Below are 24,067 nucleotides of genomic sequence, written 5' to 3' on the forward strand. Positions count from 1 at the left end.
AATCTAAATGGAGATGTATAATATACTGGAAACCAGGTAGTAAAAATACAATTTTATATTTGGAAAATTGCTAAGAAAATTATGGTTTGGAAATTAGCTATTTCAGATATGACACACAGAGATGGAAAAGATGAACACAGAGAAGTAAGGAAAAAACAAATGATGGAAGGATTTGTTGATCCACTTATTGTTTGAGCAGAGACAAATCCATTCTTGTTTTTTTTTTTTTTTTAAAGATGACTCTGCCTATTGTATGGTGAGTAGAGTGTGTGAGTGGATTGTGCTAGAAATGTGTAAGTTCAAGAACCAGGCAAGAGGCTCTTGCGGTCTCTGCTGAAAAAAAGATATTAGCTGGAATGAAGGAAAAAGTGATATATTAGTAATAATTTATTAGATTCTGATTTTGCTAAAGGGTCCTGAATCAATTAGATCTGACACAAAGGTGGAGAGAGGGATCAACCATAACTCCTATAGTTTCCTTATGTCAATTGGATAAATGGTGGTATATTTTATTAAGATGTAGAAACCTATTTAAAAGTAGGTATCTCTGGAGTACACACAAATAAAATTGTGTTTTTGAATGATGAATTTAGAAAATTTGCTAGTTTAAGTGTTGAATGTGAGTCTGGAGCTTGAATGAAGTGTTAGGGCTCGAGATGCAACTGGGGTTGGTAGCCATTGTGGGTTGGTATTTAAATCCAGAGGATGAACTCACCCAGAGAATATCCTGACATAGAGACATAATGTACACCTATTAAAGTTTAGAATTTACATACTCATATTCCATAAAAATATTATAACACACCATTGAGGTTGTTTTGATAAGTAGATGAATTAGGTCAGGAATCTAAAAAAGTGTGCTGACTATGCATGTTATAGTTATGAGTGTAGTAATGAGAAGTTCATTGATTTTCATCTGGCATAACTTGAAGTAGGTATTAGGCAGGAAACACTTAGGCACCTGAAGAAAATGGATTTAAAGTTTTCCTGAACACTGGACACTACTTGAAGAGCTTGACACATGTGATTTAATTTTACTGTTATATAGCCAGATAAGATAGGTAGTATTATGTGAATTTTAATTACAAGAAAATAAGGCTTTATAACATTTAAACAACTTGCCTATTTTTACAAACTAGGCATAGAATTCAAGCTATGCCTTTCTAGCCTTGATTTTTAGACTCGTATTTTTTGAGTTTTTAAAAGACATAATTAAACATTTTCTCATTCAACACATTATGGTCCAGGCACTTCCACACCTCAAACCCAAATTGAGTGGCCTCATGCATTCTACATTGACTCTTTCTTAATGTAGTTCTAAATGTAAATTCTTATAATAAACTTACATGATTCTAGGTAGGCTTAATTTACAGATGAAGAAATTTAGGCATGATGTTTTAAAAACTAGCCTGATGTCACACAACTCTGGAATGCCAGGGGTGGAATGAAGCCTGTGAATTGTGGCCCCAAAGGATCTCCTCCTGAGGCAGAACATCATGGCAGAAGAGTGTGGAGGAGCAAAGTGACTCAGGATATGGCAATCAGGAATGAGGGGGGGTGGGGTAGGGACAGAAAAATGAGTGCTTTGCTCACCAGTGACAAAATATAAACCCCAAAGGCATGCCCCCAGTGACCTCCCTCCTCCAGCCACACCCTACCTGCCTTCAGTTACCATCAGCTAATCCCTATGCACTGATTAGGTTAAGGTTCTCATCGCCCAATCATTCTACCTGCAAATCTTCTTACATTTTCTCACAATGATGTTTTGGGGGACACCAAACGTATCCAAACCATCATAAGTGGAAAGTATGATATGCATTATTTACATAAAGATGTGCAGGGTATATTTCTTTTATCCAACTTTACTCCATGAAAACTTTTTAATTACTCCAGATATGACTCCTATGTACTCTCTACTTTCATTTTTAAGCCAACGGGAAATATATTTCCTACTGTTATTGTGAAACCTCTAAAGTTAATTACTGAAGATAGTTGGATTATTTTTTGCTTATCTTTATTCTAGTGGGACTGTACACCATTTGCATGTAGTCATGTAGGGTGAGTTCACTTCCGACATAGTCAATTATATGTCTATCAATAGCTATTTTATTATGGGAACAATAAAGACAGAGGGCTCGAACTCTCTGATGAATGTAGATTAGACAGAGGTCACCCTGACATACATAATTAGTTTTAGAATGTTAAATTAATAGGTAGAATGCCCCTAAGGCAACCATACATTTCTGCTGGACCTGCAGGCTTTAGAGTCCAGCTCCTGAGTGCTGTTGTCAGCACTGACATGGCTTAATTCACTGCTTGTGAAGTGGCAGAAAATATTATGGAAAAACTAAATGGCTGTAAAAACAAAATTTGCATAATACTATGGTCAGACTACATATATTTCTTTCCAGAAACACTTGTGCAGCTTAATTATTATGCAAATTCTTAATAAGGTGTTGGCTCAACAGATGATTCTTTTGGTACTTCAGTAGATTTTTAAACAAGTGCTCAATAAACAATCCATGAGAATATTCAGAGAAATAGCAAGTTTCTGGTCACTTAAAATATGAAGGTCAAGTGAAAGACATTTTCCATTTGAGAATTTGTATTTATTTTTCCATTTATGTGTAGCTAAAATATTACAATATCAATGGCAGAGCTCACCTACAAAAGAGGAATATAAGATAATATTCAAACATTTCTAAGGTTTTAATCAATGGATTAATGTATTTTGCTTGACATTATTATTAACCTGCTTGAATGAAGAGAATCATGATTTATATATATAAAACAGATAATAAAATTGTGTAGACATATAAAAACTAGATAAACTTGAAGCAATCTAGAGGCTTATCCACAGTATAATTTTTGCTATATATTATATTATTTTATGTCAATAGTGTAATTTATTGGCTCATATTTTAGCATTTATTGTGTGACAGGCACTAAACTAGACAATCCGTTATATCCTCACTGTCATAAATAAGTAACTGTCACTTCCCACATTCCACTGATGACGTAAATGACACAGCTATTGGTTGTGAGTCCTTGATCACATAACCAGGTACTGACAAGACAAGAACTGCTTCACTCTGAAGCCCATATTCTAGTTTCTTTCTATGATAATTTTCTCTTTATATCATTCCAATCTCAAGCAGTTGGTTATATTGATTCATTTTTAGGTTCAGATTAAACAATTGGTAACCTTATTAATAACTTCAGCCACAAGTTAGTCACCTTTTCAGATGATTCTGATATTTTACTTCTTAGTCTATCATACAGAGAAGTAATGTAACTTCCTCAGGAGTATATACATGGCCAGAGTTCAAAGATAACACTGAATTTCTAAATGTTCATTTTATAATTATTATAACCACTAATTCAGTGGATACTCACCCAGCAAAGGTTTCAGTGTTTCTAGATTGCTATGAAAACATTTATCTTGCACCAAATAATAAATAAATGATATTTTAAGATTTAGTATATGCTATAACACATACTAATATTCACAGTCTTCTAATATTCTAATATTTATTTTCATCTTTCTGTTTGCTAACTTTTGGACTTACTCTTAATTCTACAAAGTCAAAATTACAAAATATAAGTGATGCCTAGTCAACCATATTTTTCTAAGGAGAGAATGACTTTTGTTTTCATCTCTACAAGGACAGAGAGACACAGAGAATTTATGCCTGTGTAACAGTGAACAGGAAATTGAACAGCAATCTTGATACCCTGAGGTTTATCCCTGTTCCACTTGGTGACCTACCACCAAAAAAGCTAAAACTTACCACATGCACACACAAAATCATATTTTCAAAAGACTGTGTTGTTTCTATATATAAGTGTGATAAATAAAACACTTAAAATGTTGCCATGGAAGAGATACCAGTTTCTAATTTTCAAATCTGCATGTACAATCTTTTTAATTGAAAAGACACAGTTGGTTCTTATTTTCTTCTTAGCACATTTCTGAATTCCTTTTTAGTTAACCATTCCTGGAAAGCTAGATCCAGACTGGAATTCCAGAGGTCAGATTTTGGCATAAGTATGTAGGAGTACTGCCTTACAACTTGCAGAGCAGTAAGTCATATTTTAGCAATAGTTTCAAAGATAAGATTGAACATAGCCACTTAAAAGTTAGAATCTAGAATAAAGATAGAGAAGGAAAATGTTTGTGCTTGTATGTTAACATGCAATGGACACACACCCAGCAGAGAGTAGAGGTAAGAGCCACTAGTTTCCAAAGGATATCAAAGGTGGTCCCTGGAGGCCTGGCTTATGGTATATCACATACCCCATTTTGTAGATTTCTTGTTACCATGTTACTTAATTCAGGCAGAAATCTTTAAAGACAACAGTGATGACCCAGACATTATAGAAGAAGATACATTTCATAAAATTGCATAGAAGATACCTTATTTGCTTGTAACCAGTAGAGTCAATCCACTTCTCTCTTGCCTACCAGATTTTCTGAATCATTTCAGGAATAGGTTGAAGACTGCAAAACAAAACAAACAATCTGATGATAAAGAAAGAATAAAGTCAAGGATCAAGTTTACTAAGAAACAAAGTCATAACACAGAAGGGACTTTGCAAGAGACAGAGGAACATATGCCCAATGTGTAGACAGAGATAAACCCTTGTGGTTGGATATCTATGGAATTGCCATAATTTAGGAAGGTCCATTGTATAACAAAATAGTTTTAAGAGTAGGATTTGCGGAAGATAGATAAGAACCAGTGGCCACTGAGCAGAAGATAGATAAGAACCAGTGGCCACTGAGTTAAGTGTGAGCCTCATATGCCTCATGTTTGTCCAGTGCTGTTTAATTAATTGGGCTTGTGATTGGTGTCTTGGTCAGATATCAAACTCTGTAGAGCAACCTGGCTGCTAAAGACTTGTGTTTAAATGAGTAGTCTGCCTACTGAAAATATATGTGGCTCTCATCATAATGTAGACACAAGATGCTGCTAATGTCAAGAGTTGGCATTCATGGCTTGGTGAGTGGAGAACAGAGTTAATGTCAGCCCTATTTCACCTATTTTGCACAATTTGCCATCTTTATACCCATACCTAACATCCCTCTATTTCCTAAAATTATGTATCCTCAGCGGAAGAATTTTGTCCAACTATTTTCCGCAGTTATAAAAACAACCAAGTTCTCCATTTGTTTTCCATATAAACTCATCCTACTGAATAAGTCTTTCCCCAAAATGCAGCACTTCCTTCTGTCATCAATGAAATGCAGATATATTCATCTCATTTCTATTTTGCTAATCTTCTCTGTCTTTAGCTTAGGGAAAAAGAACCCATTGTTGACTGATAAACCAAGAAGATTCTATTTGATTTACAGAAGGATCTACTAAAGGCTAGCTATGACTTATAAATCTTTTAATGTCCTAACAGTACACCACTTGAATGCTGACCTTGAGATGGAAAACATTGTACTCTGTTTGAAAATCAAGCAGGGGTATTTCCATATTTCTGGGTTTCACGTAAATGAGTTTTCTATTTTAATAGGCTAGAGAGAAAGAGTATGTATGTGTAGGCACTAACTAACGCTATGTGGAAAAGGTGGCATTGAACTTCGAAGGTTTAGAAGGGTGATTCATAACCATGTAGTACTTTAATTGCAAATAATTCCAATGCAGATATTTTTGACAAATCTATTGTTCACTTCAGTATCATGTATCTAATTCATAAAAATGTTGGAAATATAAATCTAAGCTATTAATTTTTCATTTGAAGGGGAAACGCTTCATTTGAAAAGGAAAGAAAGGATGTTTTCTTTTTCCTTCAAAGTGATCAGAAATATGCCAATAATTAAGGACATTACTCTAAGTCTGATGAGAAATCTGGGAATTCCTGCTAAAACAAGTACCAAAAATGCCACAGGCCCATTATGAATCTTGGAGATAACAATGAAAGCCTAGTGAGTGTAATAATTTTCTACACATTTCTATAATGGGGTTCAATTACCTGGAATCTTGCTGTATTCCACTGGTTGTTTTACTCCCAAAAGTCAATTACAACTTAATTATCAAATGTGCTTATTTAGTTTAACAAACTTATATTTGATTATTAAATGTGAACTGTGTGCTTTTTGTTCTTTACTAAAATCATGTTAAATTTTCTTTGTCTTGGGAATATTTACCATAAGAAAGTATAAAATAAGCATTTGTAGTTTAAATCAATATTATAATTCTAGAGAGAAAAAATAACAAGTTTGGGGATAAAAAGTCTATTTCAGGCATATAAGACTTACATTTAATAAAAATTAGTACCATACTCCAATTAATTGTCATATCCAGGTTAGTGCCTTTAAATAGTTACCCAAATACTTGATTTTTAAGTAGTTATAAGAGAAGTATTGATTTCAGTTGTTCCTGAATCTGACACAATGCAGATATATCTTATAATTTAGGTAAAGAAATGCTTCCTGGCACTTGATCATATATTTGAACATGGTTAAAATGGAAAAAAATGTATGTTTATGTCTTTTTAATGTATTTTTTAAATTGTAAGTGAACATAATACCTTTATTTTATTTTTATGTGGTGCTGAGGATCGAACCCAGTGCCTCATGCATGCCAAGCAAGCGCTACTACTGAGCACCAACCCCATCCCTATGTTTATGTTAATAAAAATTTAAAACTATTTAAAAAACTAATTAGTATGACAAATATTCTAAGTGAAGCATTAGTTTGAGCAGCTATTAGAGTCATTTGTTTATGTCTAATTTCTGAAAATTGTCCTACCAGTCATCTTTTTTATAGTTATACATGTGTCTGCAGAATCTCTGTACTCTCAAATGTCAGTGATTGTTATTCAAAACTTTGTTTCAGATTTCACTTTCCATAGCAGGTCTAGGAAAGATGTGATCCACGTCCTTTTGTTTTTTGCAATCACCTCCCACTCTGCCAAGACCAATTATATGGTAGTGGTAAATTGAATACAGAGATATTGAAGCACTGACAACTTCCTTTCATGGTTTAGTTGCAGTTGTAGCTTCTTCAATCAAATTTTCTGCAGAACATAATAAAATTGTGAGTCTCCTGTCTTCTAGTGAAAGTGGAAGTAACTTTGTTACTAGCTTTGAGAAATTTGTTCTCCAGCTGGTAATGGATCAGGTTTGCCCCTGGAGAATGCTTGTGAGCAATGTCCCAGTCTTTATTTGGATGTTCTTAGACTATTTTTCCATTGCCAGAATGGAAGTGGCCTCAGAGCACTGAATTTATGCCTCCATAATGAATACAGGTTAGTCCACAATCACACGACAAGTACATGTTCATATCATCTTTATGACCCACATAGTATATCAGGCAGCTACAGGCTGAAAGGAAACTCATTAACCTTTAATGAGATGAGGACACTGCAAGACAGTTGTCAGTGTCAAAGGGCTGAAGTCCCCAGAGTGGGACATTCACCTGGGCTCCATGCCACTGAAGATCCACTACCTATGTCTGGCACCAGCCTTCTATTCAGGGTCTACCAAGTCTGTCCATGAAAGCAAAACAAAATAAGTCAAAATTTTACCTAAGGGAAGTCTATGCAGCTGTGCTGATATGGAGAATATGAATATAAGTGAGATTTCTAATATGACTGTCCTCAAATCTTCTCTAAAGGAAATTACACACTTTGTAAGCTCATCACAGATCATTCTGCTTTAGAGGACTTTAACCATGCAGGTATGAAATTAAAGAACACTCTCAAACCAAACAGTGGTATTAATATGCTCACTCTCATCACAATGAAACCTGACACATTTTTCAATACTGTTTGATTTATATTAAATTTCAATTGAAGATAAAAGTTTGGTGTGTTGATCTCTACCCAGTTTCTAGAATTCACATAATTTCTGAAATTACAAGAACATGATCAGTTGTCTGACAAATGTGCGAAAGAATAATGCTCACCTAGCGTGTATTAATGTTGTGAAAGTTTAGAGAAAAATTTCTTTGGAATTGTTTGACCTTCATTCTTACCATATGAATTGACAGTTTATGTAGAAAAAAAAATACAGAGCCTGTAAAACAACTTTGTCTTCATATTGATCTTTCTAGTGAATCTGGACAAACATTTTTTATCCAGTGGCACATTAATGTGGCAAACATTTAGGTATTTATCTGAGAAAAAGTAATGATGTCATCCAGGCTTCTCTGAAATCACCTGCTCAATTTTCCATAGGTGAAATGAATAATTTCAATTCCCTGCTCTGAGCTCAAATTTCTGTTTTATTGTAATTATATGAGAAAGCAGAGGCTATAGTTTTTATTAGTATATGCATAATTGCTAGTACATAATAGGAGCCCAAAAATTATTTTTGAATAAAAAAAAAATTGTAAGAAACATAGTACATATATTAATCTACATATTGATATGAAACACATATATAATATATAAGCATAAAAATGCTCTTTCAAAATAATCATAGATAATTTGATTATGGTATAATTTTGAAATGCTTGGGAGATAAGTACATGGTTCAGTAATAGATATAAATGAATATGCATCATATTTTCCTTAAGCTGATTATGTTTTAACAAGTTATGTACAGCCTAAGTTTTTCATTTTGTGTTTGCTTGACATTTCTTTTTTATTGTTCTAATTGTTTTACATACATGTAAGTTGGTGAATTTGTTTGTTATTTTTCATTATTTTTGGTGTGATCTTTTGGGTTTTCTGTGTATGAGATTATGTTGTCTCCAGTGACAGTTTTACCTCCTTTCTCATTTGGATACCCTATACAGAGCATCTTGACTTAAGGTTCGGGTTGGGACTTCTAGTACCACATCAAATGACAAGTGAAAGCAGGAATCCATGTCTATTCCAGATCTTAGAAAAATTACAGGTTTTTTTCATTTAACATGATGTTAGTTGTGAACTGGTTTTATATGACCCCTTTTACATTGAAGTTTGCTCCTTTTGTACCTAATTTTTTCACAGTTTTTTTTTCATCTTGAAGAGAGGTTGAATTTTATCAAATGTATTTTCTGCCTCTATTGAGGGGATCATTTTTATTCTTTATTGATGTAGCACATTGAATTCATCAGGATGTCATAGAGCATAACGATTTTGATGTGCTGTTGAATTTAGTTGACTATATTTTCTTGAGGATTTTCACATCTGTGTTCATTAGAGATAATAGTCTGCAGTTTCTGCTTTTTTATTTGTTCCTTTTAGTTATACATGACAATATAATAAATTTTGACATACATACATGAAGTATAAATTCCCATTTTTGTGACTGTACAGGATGTGGAGTTATACTGGTTATGTATTCATATATGAACATAGGAAAGTGATGTCTGATTCATTCTAGTGTTGTTCCCATTCCCATTCCCCCCTCTATCCCTCCATTCCCATTTGTTTCTCTTTTTTGTGGTGTCCTTTGTCTGGGTTTGATATCAGGGTAACACTGGCCTCTGTTTTGAATTTGGAAGAATGCCCTCCTCTTCATTCTTTTGAAATAGTATGAGAAAAAATGGTATTAATTTTTTTTACATGTCTGCTATGATTTATTATTAAAGATATTTGGTCCTGAGCTTTTAATCTGTCTGTGTAATTACGTGTAGATTATGCTTCTTACAAAGACAACATGTTAGAGTTTTGTATTTTTTTTTAAATCCAATCTGACAGGCTTCATCTCATTATTTCTTTTTATCAACACATCAATCTATCTTACCTCTAAGTCGCCGATGATGCTCTTCTAACCAGCCTGTGCCAACTGATATGCCATATGTTTTTCAAGGTCTCATTTCATTATTGCCATATTTTGTCTATTTATGTTTGATGTAATCATTGATGTAGTTGCACTTTAGTCTAATACAATACAATACAATTTAGTACATCTTTTTTATTTCACTTCTCTTTTTATTTTTGAGTCAATAAACATATTTTTGTATTATATCTTTCTATGTCTGAAGTTAGCTTTTCTATTATATCTTTCAGTATTTTTCTTTCAGAGCTCACCCCAACAATATGCGTGTGCTTCAGGTATATACAGTTACACAGCAAGCTATTTCAAAACTTTGGAGTTCTGAAAACTGGTGATTGTTAAAACATTCACCAGTAAGTTATTTTCCTTGAGAGTGTGTGTTATGAGCCAAATTGTATTCCCTCAAAGTAATATATTAAAGTCCTCACCTCTACTTAGTACCTCAGAATGTGACTATATTAGAATGCAGGGTTTTAAACTAGGTAATTAAGTTTGAATGTGGTCCGTGGAATGGGCCATAACCCAATACAATTGGGTGTTCTTAAAAGAGAAGGGCATTAGGACACAGATAAGTTCGCAGAGGGATAACCTTATAAAACTATATGGGAAAGACAGCTACCAACAATCCCAGGAGTGAAGCGAAGCTGTTTTCACAGCTCCAAACTGTTCCTAAAAATGTGATTTTTATATTTCATTCATTTGTTTTAGTGGAAATGATTGCTTCAACCTATTACATCTTACTTTGGAGCAGAAATCCCAAATTAAATATAAGCCTAACTGATATATTTAAGGGACTGAACAATATAAGCTCTCACATACCTTTCTGCCTTTCTCTATTACAACTCCCCAGCTCACACACCATGCTACAGAGAAACTGGATTATTTTAGTATTTTTTTATCAACACACCAATTTTTCTTACCTCTAAGTCCCCAATAATGCTGTTCTAACCAGCCTGTGCCAACTGATACGCCATATGTTTTTCAAGGTCTCATTTCAAATGCCATCTTTTTATCCATCCTTCTCTTAAATTCTCAATTGGAAATTATGTATTGTTGCTTTAAAACACTTTTCATATATATTTTATGCTCTTGATTATATATAATATTTTGTCTGCTCTCTTTAAGAAAAAAGGCATTTCCTTCAATAGATTATAAATGCCTTACAAGTGAGACACAGACAAGTACTTAACAAGAGCTGACCTTTTAGGTCTTTAAATATCTTGCACATGAAGTGTTGAGATTGGCAACTGATCTCTTGTCAAGTTCCCATTGTGTTATGACTACTTCTGCCTCTACTGGGAATAGAACTGCCTTTTCAAATCTAGCTTTACTGAGGGATAATTGACTTAACATAAATTGTACACATTTGATATGTACCATTTGGCAAGTTTTGATATAAGTCTATGCCAGTAAATCTGAAACAATAGTCAAGACAATAAATAAGCAAACCACTCCAACATTTCCTTAATCACCTGTGTAATCATTTCCATGTAACTTCAAACCCCAAATACCACTAATTTACTCTTTCTCAATATAGATTAGTGTATGTTTTCCTGAATTCTCTGTAAACAGAATCATACAGTGAGTACTCTGTTTGACTTGGTTTCCTCAGCATTATTATTTTGAGATTTGTGCATGTTGTTGGGAGTTGATAAGTATTTGAATTGCTTTTGTAGTCTGACTATTACAGATGAAGTTATTATGAATGCTCATGGACAAGTCTTTGCATGGACATGTTTTCATTTCCTTGGATGAATACCCTAGGATTGGCTGGGTCTTATGGTCACTGTGTATATAACTACTATTGATGAAGCTTTGAAACTGTTTTCCAAAATGTTTTTACCCTTTTAAATTCCCACTAGCAGTTTATGAGTTTCTGTTTCTTCTTATCCTTGCCAACACTTGCTATGGTTAATCTTTTTTTTTTTTCATTTTAATTATCCTTATAGGCACATGGTAGAATCTCATTGTAGTTTGAATATGTGTTTTCCTACTGACAAATGATGCTATGTGTATGTATGTGCCATTATTTGCTACTTATTCACTTTTAACAAGGTGTATATGCACAGATTTACACAAAGAGCTACTGTTGATTCAACTTTAATTAGTTGCCTGATCCAATATAGGTCAGAAATCCTAATTAAGGAATATATACTTGGACTTGAGAAAGAGATCTAATTTATTTGATCTAGTGCATAACATCCCATCAAAGACATTATGGAAAGCAAGCCTTATTTATTTTTTCATAAGTCTTTGAAGCTAAGGTAGTTAACTTGTAGAGTGAGAAAGAGAAAAAAACAAAGTAGATGTTTGGAAAAGCAGAGAGGTGGGTTATAGAGCATAGTTTAGCTTCTGTGTATCTTTCTAAATTCTAGTTCTTATCATTCCTGAGACTCAAGTGTTTCTGACCTCAGGTCTTGGAGGCAAAACCTTCTTCCTGTTGACATACATAGATCCAATTGTTTACTAAAATTTGCAACCAAAGGTAATAAGAAATGCTCACTTAATTTATTGAAATACCACTATAGTGTTGCAATACATTTTAAAGTTCGAATGATTATTTTAGAGCAATTCAAATATTTATTCTTTAGTTAGGCACCATATTTAGCAAGTATAATTTTACTGCATGTAAATAGACCATACTTCATTGTTTTCATTTCCAGCTTATAATAACCTCTGTATATAGTATTTTCACAGGATTAATGGTTGGTTGGGGTTAATGGCTCTCAGCTATGCCATGGGCCATCAACTCTTCTCAGTTGGCCATTAATCCCCAGGAAATGCCTTGTACTTCAATCATTATGGCTTAATTAGGTCATTAAGAAGCTGCTGGTTAATTGCCACATTACAGTCATCCAGAGATGGGCAGGTGGCTGCAAAGACCGGAAGAATCACAGCAACCACACAAAAAAAAGTAATTCATACATGTATGAGCAAGTAGAACATAATTATTAGCAAAATAAAAGTTTATGTATTTACCTGATACTCGATAATTAAGATGTTTACATGATTAGGTTTATTTCTCTGTACATATTTTCTGGATGTTCATCTCATTCTTATTCATTACACAACACAGATTTTTGGTTGTGTATGTTCTACTTGGAAACATTTTGTACCCAAGAGACCAGTACACTATACACATCTGAAATGCAGATAATAATAATTGACAATTTCGAGACCAGAGAGAGAACAAATATATCGGAAGGTTTCTGTTAATTAGTTTAAGAGGCTATTAGGGCAAAGGTGCATCTGAATTATAAGTTGTTTAAAACTCAGAGGAATAAGAGTTGTGTATTTTTTAATCTAAAGAATAAGTCGGCCTAGGTAGAAATCTGTTCTGTGGTTTCAAATGTCTTTCCACAGCACATCATTCTCAAAATGAGCATTTGGGGGCAAAAGGAAGGCTGATGTTTGGGAGTGAAGAAGTGTGAAAGAGACCCTGCTGCTTGCTAACTTCCAGTTTATTGTGCCAACTTATTTTTGAATTCTCCTCCACTGGGTTTCATTCATTCAGCCAATTGTGTTCACCATTGTGTGCCTACACTTGTTTTAAGACCTGGAAACAAGTGTTGGACCAGACAGAATAGATCCCTGCTCTAATGGAGCTTATGTTATCACAGGGGAGAGGAGCTGAAATAAGTTACCAAGTATGCTTTCTAAGTGTGATTAGTGCCATTCTGTGAAATAAGGGGGGAAAGTTAGATCATTCAGATGGGTCATCCAAGGAAGATCTTTTGGAAGAGGTGCTATCTACACTGAGATTTGAGTAAGCAGAAGATGCCACTCTGTGGTCATCAGGTGGGAGGACATTCTGAAGCAAGAGTGGTGGAGCTCAGGTAGTGATGTGGGAATGAGAAAGCAGGCCAGGTACAATGCAGGGGGCAGGAGAGAGGGGAGAGGCAGAGGAGCTCAATGTAGGGCTTTAGAAGTAGCTGTGAGACTGAGGCTTTACGCCAAGTGCATTTATATGCCATGTGAGAATACTAAACAGAGTTAAAAATCTCTGAAAAGCATCAGAGCAGACTATAAAGATTCAGGAGTCATTGATACATGGATTGTAATTAGGATCATGAGATTGAATGAAAAGGTGCCAGTTCCAAAAGAGAAAATTCCCAGGATAGGGAACTATGCTATTCCCGCACCCTGATTACATGTTCTGATGCTTTCAGTCAAGTTTAGAGAGGAGTGGTCAGATAAGATAGGGCAGGCCAATGAGTATACAAGGCCCAGTTAAGAAGGTAGAGTCCAGTTTAGAAAATTCGAGAATCAAACACAGTGGCAGTAGAGAAAAAGATTGAATTGTATGTCAAGGACAGATATTGCCCTGTTTCCTGTAGTTCTGCCACCTTGGAAGCACAACCAGCATTTTCATGGAACTTGCCACACTTCCAGGCATGAAACAGCCAGCTTCCTGCCTGAACCTGAGGGCTCTTCAACCTGAAATAATCTCAAACTGTGTTCTTCCATATCTGGGAGGTCATTGTTTGAGGGGAAATTCTCAGTTATCTCCCTTAACACATGGTGCAATATTAATAGCTTTTAAGTGATTTATATTCACATAAATCCCCACTGGATTCTTTGTGGAATATTTTTTTCTTTAATTCTAGTATCTACCACAATTGCATTTACCACTTTTTGAATGTTTATTTTATTTGTTGTTATAAATGTTTCTTTTGTTTTAACCTTTTTTTTAAATTCACACTTAATGAGAAAGAAAACAGTAGATAAAGAAAGACATAGCAAAGGCCAGTATTTAGGAAGTTTTCATGTACTCTCTTTGGTATCATGGAGTTTCTCCCACCTTGTAATATCTTGCATTCTAATTTCATCTAGAGCCTTTAAATATGGCTCAGTGGTCCATTCATGGTGGTGCATGTCTATAATCCCAGCTACTCAGGAGGCTGAAGCAGGAAGATCAGAGATCTAGCCCAACCTGGGTAATTTAATAAGACTGTGACTCAAAATAAAACTTTAAAAATAGGCTGGGGGTGTAGTTCAGTGGTAGATCACTTTCCTACAATATGCAAAGTCTTGGGATCTCCCATACTGGGACGAAAAATAAAACAAAAAAGCCTGTGGCTGAGGCTGATCTGTCCACATTGAGAAATTTCTTTTCTTTTTTTTTTTTTACTTTTTTTAAATTGTTGGTTGTTCAAAACATTACATAATTCTTGATATATCATATTTCACACTTTGAATCAAGTGGGTTTTGAACTCCCATTTTTACCCCATATACAGATTGCAGAATCACATCAGTTACACTTTCATTGGAGAAATTTCTTATCATGTGAAGCCCAAGAAGTTGCAGGCTAAGAATCTTCTGAAAGCCATCCTTTTTTTTCCCAAAGGAGACTAAAGTAATAACACCCCACAATCTGTCAGGGTCTAAATAAGAAAACAGAAGCTACTATCTGTTTTTAGAAGTGTTAGATTTAATGGAGGGGTTTGTTCATTCTATGTAGAATACCAGAATCCAGGAAATGTTTAGCTAACCAGAATTCTTAAGTGTCAGGGAACAGTAGGGCTGGATGAATAGAGAGAGCAGTGCTACTAGAACCCAGAAATGGCCAGTCCAGTGTCTACTGAAGATGCCCAAAGCAGTGAGAGAGGAGAAGCATCTAGATTTCTCCTTTTCTGATTCTATCCAGTCTACCGTGAGTAGCTTTCACTGGCCAAACCCAGAGAGAGACAGCTGGCAAAGGAGGCTGTGAAACATAGCTTGCAGTGATCACCTTCTATCATTAAGAGGAACTGAGGAGAAGGGCAAGAATTCTCTGAGGGCAGACATACATCACCACTGCATTTTAGCTCATAGTTCAAGAGCCACACATGAACTCTCATCACTATTCTGTTTCAAAAGGTTAAATGCACTAAAAATTTTTAGTGTTTGTGCTTTATCTATTTAATAATAATAATCAGAGAAATACCATTCTACTAAACCAGAGTTGGGATAAAATTCATCTTTTGGCACCTGTCTTAAAATTTCTGTATTTTCTAATTTGCTAAAAAAAGTTATCACTAATAATTTAATATGACCCAAATTGCTACATATCAGAGGAAAGACTATGTATCCAAGTAAGATTGGGAAACAGAAAGCACATTTGATACACACGTGGTTCTCTACTACATTTACTAAAGCTCCCAATTTAACATCAGATTTTGTTATGTATATTGGTTTGCTTGACAGAGATATACCAACTATAGTTTACTGCTACTAATTCTGTTCTTTGCTCTAGTTTTCCATTGATTTATAACACAGAATAATATATCTAAATATCTCTGAAAGCCAACCAGTTGAATTTGACTTCTATCAGAGGTGTTCAATTTAATTAGTAGGGCAATGAATCTATTCTGAATAACAAAGGTTAATCATAAAGTTTTTCATGTGTTATATTGATGCTATTTATTTGTTTATAAAATGCAGTTGACATACCTTCCTTTGCTACATAAGAGGATTATTGTAAGGGCAAAGGGAAGGTTAGACAATGCTTTGAGAATGTGTAATTGGGTACAACTTCAGGCTAATATTGTCCATGCTAATTTCTTGCAAATTGAGATGTATATAATACTTGACATTTTCCATCGCACAGTCACTTACAAGAATTAGAGCTCAATAAATAATGTTCCTGTTGCCCTACCATGACCCATAAGATATGCTTCAAAAATAATGAATAACAGAAATTACCAGAAGAAGAAATAAGGATGTAAATGTCTTTGGGTACTGCAAATGGTCATTATGGATGACTGTTGTCCATGTACTTAAATAAACAAAGAAAAAGCTATACTCTAATACAACTAAGACTCTGCACCAAATAACAGCTGCAATTTTAAAGAAATAAGGTCTTGAAAGAATAGCTAAGCAAATCATGCTTTATCTTAATATTCTCTGGCTCAGAAGGGAGTTTTTACTCCTACACATAATGAATGGGAGTATTTCCAGGGTCAGATTGATTCCATCACTAACATTAGAATTCAGGTTACACAGAAATCCATCTACATCCTGTATCTTTAACTAAATTCAGTCAACTACCTCCTTAACTACATTTCTCAAGTTCTCTGAATCCTCTGTGTTTTATATAGGTAAGGCCAATAAAGATTAGAGTCAAAATATAAAATCAGAATTCTTATAAAATGATAGCAGAGCCTCTCAACTTTTCAATATTGTAAAGGATCTTAGTGTATGGATAAAGAGAGACTACATATGGGTTTCATTTACGTTTCATTTACATTTGCCCCTATTTGTCCTAAGTTTTGTTTTTCATATTTCAGTTACCTAGGGTCAAATATAGTAAAAAAAATACTAAAGAAAAAATTCTAGAAATAAAAAATTCAACACTTTCAAGTTGGGTTCCATTATGTTCTTGGTAGCATGATGAAACATCTTGGTCTTCCCCACCTAGAACCAGAGTCATCCCTTTGTCCAGTGTGTCTACACTGTATGCACTACTTACCTGTTAGTCAGTGAGTAGCTATCTCCATTATCACATCAACTACTTCAGTACTGCTGTGCTTGTATATCAGGTACAGTAGTATCTATGTTTGCAGACATCCCTGGGGGGCCTTGATATACATTCTTTAGTGTAAGGGGGAATTTTATTTCTCTAGAAGTTTTGTTCTCAGTGTACAATTTGTTTAGTTTTTAAGGAGTGATGATTTACCAGTCATTCCTTTAAGCAATAGTTATTAACAACCCACTATGAACTAGCTCAATGACCCTCATCACAGCCAACTTTGTACCCTCTCCAAGAAATGCTTAACTCTAAACTTTTAAGTAAACTTTTTTTACTCTAAAAAAAAGTAAACTTTTTTTACTCTAAACTTTCTAAATTTGGATTCATCAGGATTTAGTGCTGCGGAAAGACATATGTATCCAAAAAATGTACATAAGCCTAAGGTACTTTGGGAAGATATTCTAACAGGACAATGGAAAGGTCCTGACCCAGTTATGTCTGGAGTCGGGGTTCTGTTTTTGTGTTCCAACAGGGAGAACAGCAGCCGATTTGGATTCCAGAGAGGTTAACCAAAACAATTTCTACAGAAAAAGAAGATGATTTGACTTAAATCCATAACAGCTGATATCCAGAGCTCCAGCTTGGCTATTCTTACATCTGTGACAGTGATTAACCACGGTGCCTTTTTTCAATATCTATTTTATTATCGCATTTTTCCCACATCATAAAGTCCTATTTTATTTTTTGAGCTCATACAAACCTAGGTTAATGTTTTTCTGATCAGTTTTGTTTTTTGACTGTTTTGTTTTTTGACTGTGGAGTTTTTAAACATTGCAATGGAGATTTTACCTAGGTAAAGCTACAAGGCCGTTATTATTGTCTTATGTGTTGTATGTTATGTGTGCCCTGTTTTATGTTGCATGTCAGTATGTGTGTATGTCCATATTTTTATATGAGGAGCGCTCATGAAAAAATGGATCCGAATTTTTTTTTATTCATGTGATTTAAGTGGTTTAATCTAAATTAGGTAAGCAGCTCTTAATGATTGTTTTCAAAATCTGTTTGCTTAATAATTTAAATTAGGTAAACAGCTGTTAAGGATTGTTTTTAAAGGTGGTTAACAGATCTGTTTGTTTACTTTCACTTTTCCTTTTCATTATATTTAGTAATTCTGTTCAGGATAATGTCTCTTTAACATCATTGCCAGAATTCCCATCTCCATCCCAGTGCCGGTGAAGACTAAGAAAACCAAACTACAGCTTCTATGATAGCTACCACAGTAAACTGTATAAACTGATGCATCAATGAATATAACTCAACAAGTAATGCTCAATGAAGGATTTGATTTACTTTGGGAGGAAATGGCCATATTGATAGACTCTTCCACTTTGAAGTGCCTGCAGAACTTGCCTGGACTATATATCAGTTGCATGCATTGTGAACTATCATCTGGTGCAGCGAATTGTGGTACTGCTGGCATATTTTTGCTGATGGTGTCACCAGTGATGCAATTTCTTTGCCACCGCACCCCATGTTAATTGTGGTAATGCTGGCATCTTTGCTGATGGTGTCACAAGTGACGCAATTTTTCCAAAGGAGCCATCAATTGGCTTGGTGTCGTGGCATTTCTGTATCTTTCTCCCTTCTACTAGTGATGGTCTAAAATTTGGGGGCCAACAGAGGTGAGGCAAGAACCTCACCCCCCACTGGCACCAAGGTTAAATTTGGGGGCCAACAGAGGTGAGGCAAGAACCTCACCCCCCCACTGGTGCTTAGGCCTATCCACAAGCATGGATGAATGCTGGACCAGTAGTCAGTGATGGGTTGATCTGGTTGCAGTGGATTCAACCTAAGACAGGAAACTGACGTGTAAAGGTCAGTTCTCCCATGACGGGTAAGAATCACATGTTGAATTGGACAACCTACCAGGCACGGTCCTAAGCAACATTGCTTATTGTTTAATTAATCAGAAGGGGGGAGATGCTGAGGGCCATTACCAAGTAGGAATGACGCATCAAAATTTTCTTGCCAAGCATACGCCATGCTGCTTAGAGGACATTCAATGGGACATTGCATGCATGCTTTAATAAGGTGACCTTGCTCAAGGACCAAGGCGATCTGGGTTTAGCGCTGATCAGGTTTGAGGAAGTAACCGGCCCCTTGAGTTTAAGGCGTTGCCAGTTTAAGATAATGGGTTTTAGGGAAGTTAGAGGTTGAAGATTATTGCTGGGATTAGAGTGTTCCTGCTGCTTGTTCCTGTTGAGTTCTCATGAGATTAAAATGGGATTTGGAGATAGCCTCGTGGAGTAGGTGAATTGTGTGGGCAGACGGAGAACGCGATTGCCCCTGGACCTGTGTGGAGGCGGTCTGAGAGCAGGAATAAAGAATTGCTGTTTGAACCTACAAAGCTGTGGTGCCCCCCAAGACATCGGCAAAGGGACACCTACCAGTGTCTAGAGATATATTTTATCTGTTTCCAAATTCTACTCACAGCAATTCTGATAGGAACAGGCCAGACGACCTACAGGCCTTCAATGCGTAGGATACTTTACCACCCTGTCCCCATAATAAAGAACTATTAAGCCTGAAGTATCTATGGTGCTGAGGCTGAGATGATATCTTGGTTATACGAATGAGCAACAACAGACATTAAAGTATCTTGCTTTCATGGTGCTTTCAGTTCATTTGGGGGAAAATTATTATTTAAATAGATTAAATTATGTTTTAAAATATAAACTCTGGTTATTATTTTGAAGAGGAGGTACAACAGATTATGAGAGCATAAATAACAGAAGAATTTGACCTGTTCAAGAAGTCCTTAGGACTTTCTAAGGGAATGACTAATAATAATCAAAGTACTAAAATTTTTTTAGTAATTTGATTTTTCCCCCTGAATTTATAGATTTATGTTTATATTTATAACCATGTCACTATTGTTCAACTAGCTCTGAATTATTTTTTTATTAAAATAATAAGATTGTACATAATCAAAAGCTGATCTTTGGTATGATTCTGAGTTCCATATTTTAAATTTACCATGTAATAGTAGATAACACATTAAATATATATTTTTTAGATTAAGACTGCTTGTTTTTTTTGCTGTATAGAGGACTGGTTAACATAATAAAACAAACTATATATTGCAAATAAATATATAAGATATATATTTGAGATCTGTACATTGCTATAGTCTAACATTCTTTAGGTCTTTGTTTTTATTTATTTATTTTTTGTCCTATTCTCACATAGAAGAACAGACCAAAAAAATGCTCTATAACAGTAAGTGAGTTATTTGTCAGTTTGAATAAATTATTCTTGTAGATAATTCCTTTTCTACTTATGTTGTATGTATTTTTTTTCACTTAAAGGTCTGCTTTGAAAAGCTGAGGTCATATTTAGCTTTTTAATGAAAAGTTTTAATGAAAAGTTGAGGTCATTTTTAGCTCTCCTTATTAACTGGGGACAAAAGCAACTCTTTGGTGAATGTTCTTAAGCTGAGGTTCCATTGTAGCATAGTTTCTCCTTTCTTCAATTCCCTTGCCCCTTCATTCTCTATCTCTTCTCCTGAGTGTCTGTACTCTTCCTGATTCACACAGAATCCATGCACAAAGCTCAGTAGTGAGGAGTGTTTCTCTTGGATTCCTGCAGAGAACTTTCTCACCCCTGTGGCTCCTGTGTTACCTTCTTACGATGTTGGAAACACACTGGTAGAGACAGACTCTGTGGAAATGTCTAATGATCTAATTATTTACATATCTGAAGATTTGATATACACATCTATTCATACTCAAATAACTCTGAGCACTGCAGCAGTCCAGCTGGAACCTACTCACATCATCCCACAAGATCATAATCAAAGTCACCATCTTCTGTCTTTACCACTTTCACCTTCAGGATCTTTCTAAGTTTCTAAAACCCATCATTTCTATCTAAGTTTCGAAATCAACATTTAGGAAAATGAAACTTTCCAATGGTTCCTCAGATAGAGGTGTCTTAGTCGATTAAACTCACAGTTGACCATCACCAAAGCTCCCACTTCTAGCTAGTTGTCCCTGGTAGTATCTCTACTTCTTTGGTGGTGGTCTCATGATTTCACATCTGACCAATATCATTGTTCTCCTAACTGGACACTCCTGTCAATGTATATTCATGTATCTTCAATAACCTCCCCAGAGTTTATTCCCATATGGATAAAGTAATCCAGTATTCCCCAAACACTAGCAAACCCAAGAAGTCTTCTACAAAAATTGATCAGTGAATTCCTTTTAAGATCATGGTAAGTTTTGATTTTTAGAAATTATTTTTCTACCTATCATTCTCATACAAATTATCCCCTTGCAATCTTCTTGAAGGGTTTCCTTTTTAAAATTTCCATACAATATTTTTTTGTGAAGACTTCTGAATAGTTCTGAATATTTCAATTCCTTTGAGATCACTTTTTTCCCTGAGTATTTATTACATGCATCATTTACAGTATATGATACTTCATTAAATTACCATATACTCATAGGCATCTTTGTTCTGTTCAGCTCATTTCTCTGAAATTAGGCTGTAAGATCCTGTGATGAGATCTAGGCCTTAAGCTGCATGAAACTTCTTTTTAAAAATATATTTTCTCTTCAATATTTAGCCAGTGCCTCAAGACTAGTGAGCATAGAATATGTATTTGGTGATTATTTTAATGACGTTATTTGTCAAGGAGGAAAAATTATTGCTCACTTTCATGCAGAGAGAATTTTTTTAAAAATGTGGAAATACTTATTTCTAGATTACCATAATGAATATTTCAAAGTATCTATATTCGGCAGTGTTTACTCAGCAGACTTTGGGAGAATCTGAGTTTGGCATCATCTCTTAGGTTTTCTTTATTCTTCAGAGAAATAGACTTTAGGATGAACTACTTTTGAATATAAATACAAATTTATTTCTTCTCATGGAGAATAACTCCATAAATATTTCTAAAAAGAAAAGCAAATAGCTGTGTTTGGCTGTGTTTATTGTTTATTTTTTTCTGCCACATTTTATCCTTCCTTCAAATTCTAAAACAGTAGAATCGAGATATACATACTACAGTCACATTATCCATAGTTTACTATTCTCTCAACAGATCAATAGAATTTTTTTTTATTTTGGAACTGGGGATTGAACTCAAGGACCTTTAAGAACTGAGCCACATCCCCAGCTGTATTTGTATTTTATTTAGAGACAGGGTCTTGCTAAGCTGCTTAGGGCTTCACAAAATTGCTGAGGCTGGCCTTGAACTCAAGATCCTCCTGCCTCAGCCTCCTGAGCTACTGGGATGACAGGCATGTGCCACCACACCTGGCCTGCCAACAGAACTTATATTCAGCCTTCACAAAACCCCTAGTTATTGAGATGGAAGAACCTAAATTCACTCCTGTAAACCCACGGACAAAAACTTATCCTAAGAAATGTCAAAGCACACATTGTGAAAGTGGCTTTCCCTTTCCCTTACTAAGCATGTAGTATTCTGTATTCTGAAAATAATAAAATAACTGTGTCTACATAGCATAGATACAAGCATTTGTTAATGGACAAGAGCCACCTGATCTGGTTGATTTAGTGTGGTGTGCAGCAAAGAGCTGATCCTGGCTTTCTCTAACTCTTCGACAGCCAATAGCACGTGAGCATTATTTGTTGAACTATTCTGCCCATGCAATTTTTCACTTTAGTTCAAAGAAATGAAAACTGACATTGCTCTCCCCCACATTGATTAGAAAGAATCAATATGGTAGTGAAAATATTGCTGATTCTAGGGCTATGGAACATCAAAATGTTTCTATACTTCAAGTGGTCCTTATTATGAGGCCTGAACTTAAAGTCTTTTTAAAAAGCAAATTACCAGGAACTTTTAGAGAAAATTTAAAATAGATGATGGTAAAGCATTCTTATGAAATTGTACATAAATCAATGGCAAAAGTCTACATGTATTGAGATTCATTATTTCATATATCAAGTTCAGAATGTGGCAAAGAAAAAAAAATCAGGCACAATCCAAAATATGACACTTAAATTTCTGTTACTAGCTGTTGTCTTTTGGATGGAAACCAAAACATAGATGGAAATTTTCCAACATAGACATAAATCTTAAAAGATGTATGAGTTGGGTTATATTTTAGAGTTTTATCAATTATTATTTGGTATGTCAATAGTAGAAAATTATGTTTTTATATTGCATATGTTTTGGCATTTCACATCTCCATTCATTCAGTCATTTTATTGCCTACAGAGAACCCTGTTATACTTCATTATGCATTGCTGATACTTAAGTTTGAATGTTAAATACTAAGCATTGTGGAGATTCTAGTGTCTAGCCATAATGATAAAAAAATTAAAGGTAATATTAATATTAAGAAATTACTAAATAATTTTAAATTAGTCCTTCAGTACCTTTTATTTTATTTATATTATGTATGAGTATTTCATCACTACAAATTCATTTTGATGTGTTCTTGCTGAGACTACTACAAATGTAAGCTTTAACTTCGCTCTTCCTCCACAAATTTACTTCATTTCTACACAAATAAATTTATTCCTATGAAACTATGAGCAGTTTCAACAGAAACATTATGATCTTTTTCTCTTTAATCCTAGAACAGAGCCTGGCATGTGGCAGGCATTGGGTTAATGCTTGATGACGAATCAATTGCATAGGCTAGAAATTTGAAATAGAAGTTGGCAACCAAGATGTTGTGGTGGAGACATTAATTTACAAAATTAAATCTGTCAGTCCAATGTGGTTTTTTTAGGTAAACATTTTTTTATGATTTATAGCTATGAACTGCTGTTCCAAAAATAAAAAAATGCAGTGATTATTTTAGATCCATATTTTTAATGTTTTTATGACTCATTAGTGACAGTGAAAAACATATAT

The sequence above is a fragment of the Ictidomys tridecemlineatus genome, assembly GCF_052094955.1.
Source record: "Ictidomys tridecemlineatus isolate mIctTri1 chromosome 6 unlocalized genomic scaffold, mIctTri1.hap1 SUPER_6_unloc_1, whole genome shotgun sequence".
In the NCBI taxonomy this organism is placed as follows: Eukaryota; Metazoa; Chordata; class Mammalia; order Rodentia; family Sciuridae; genus Ictidomys; species Ictidomys tridecemlineatus.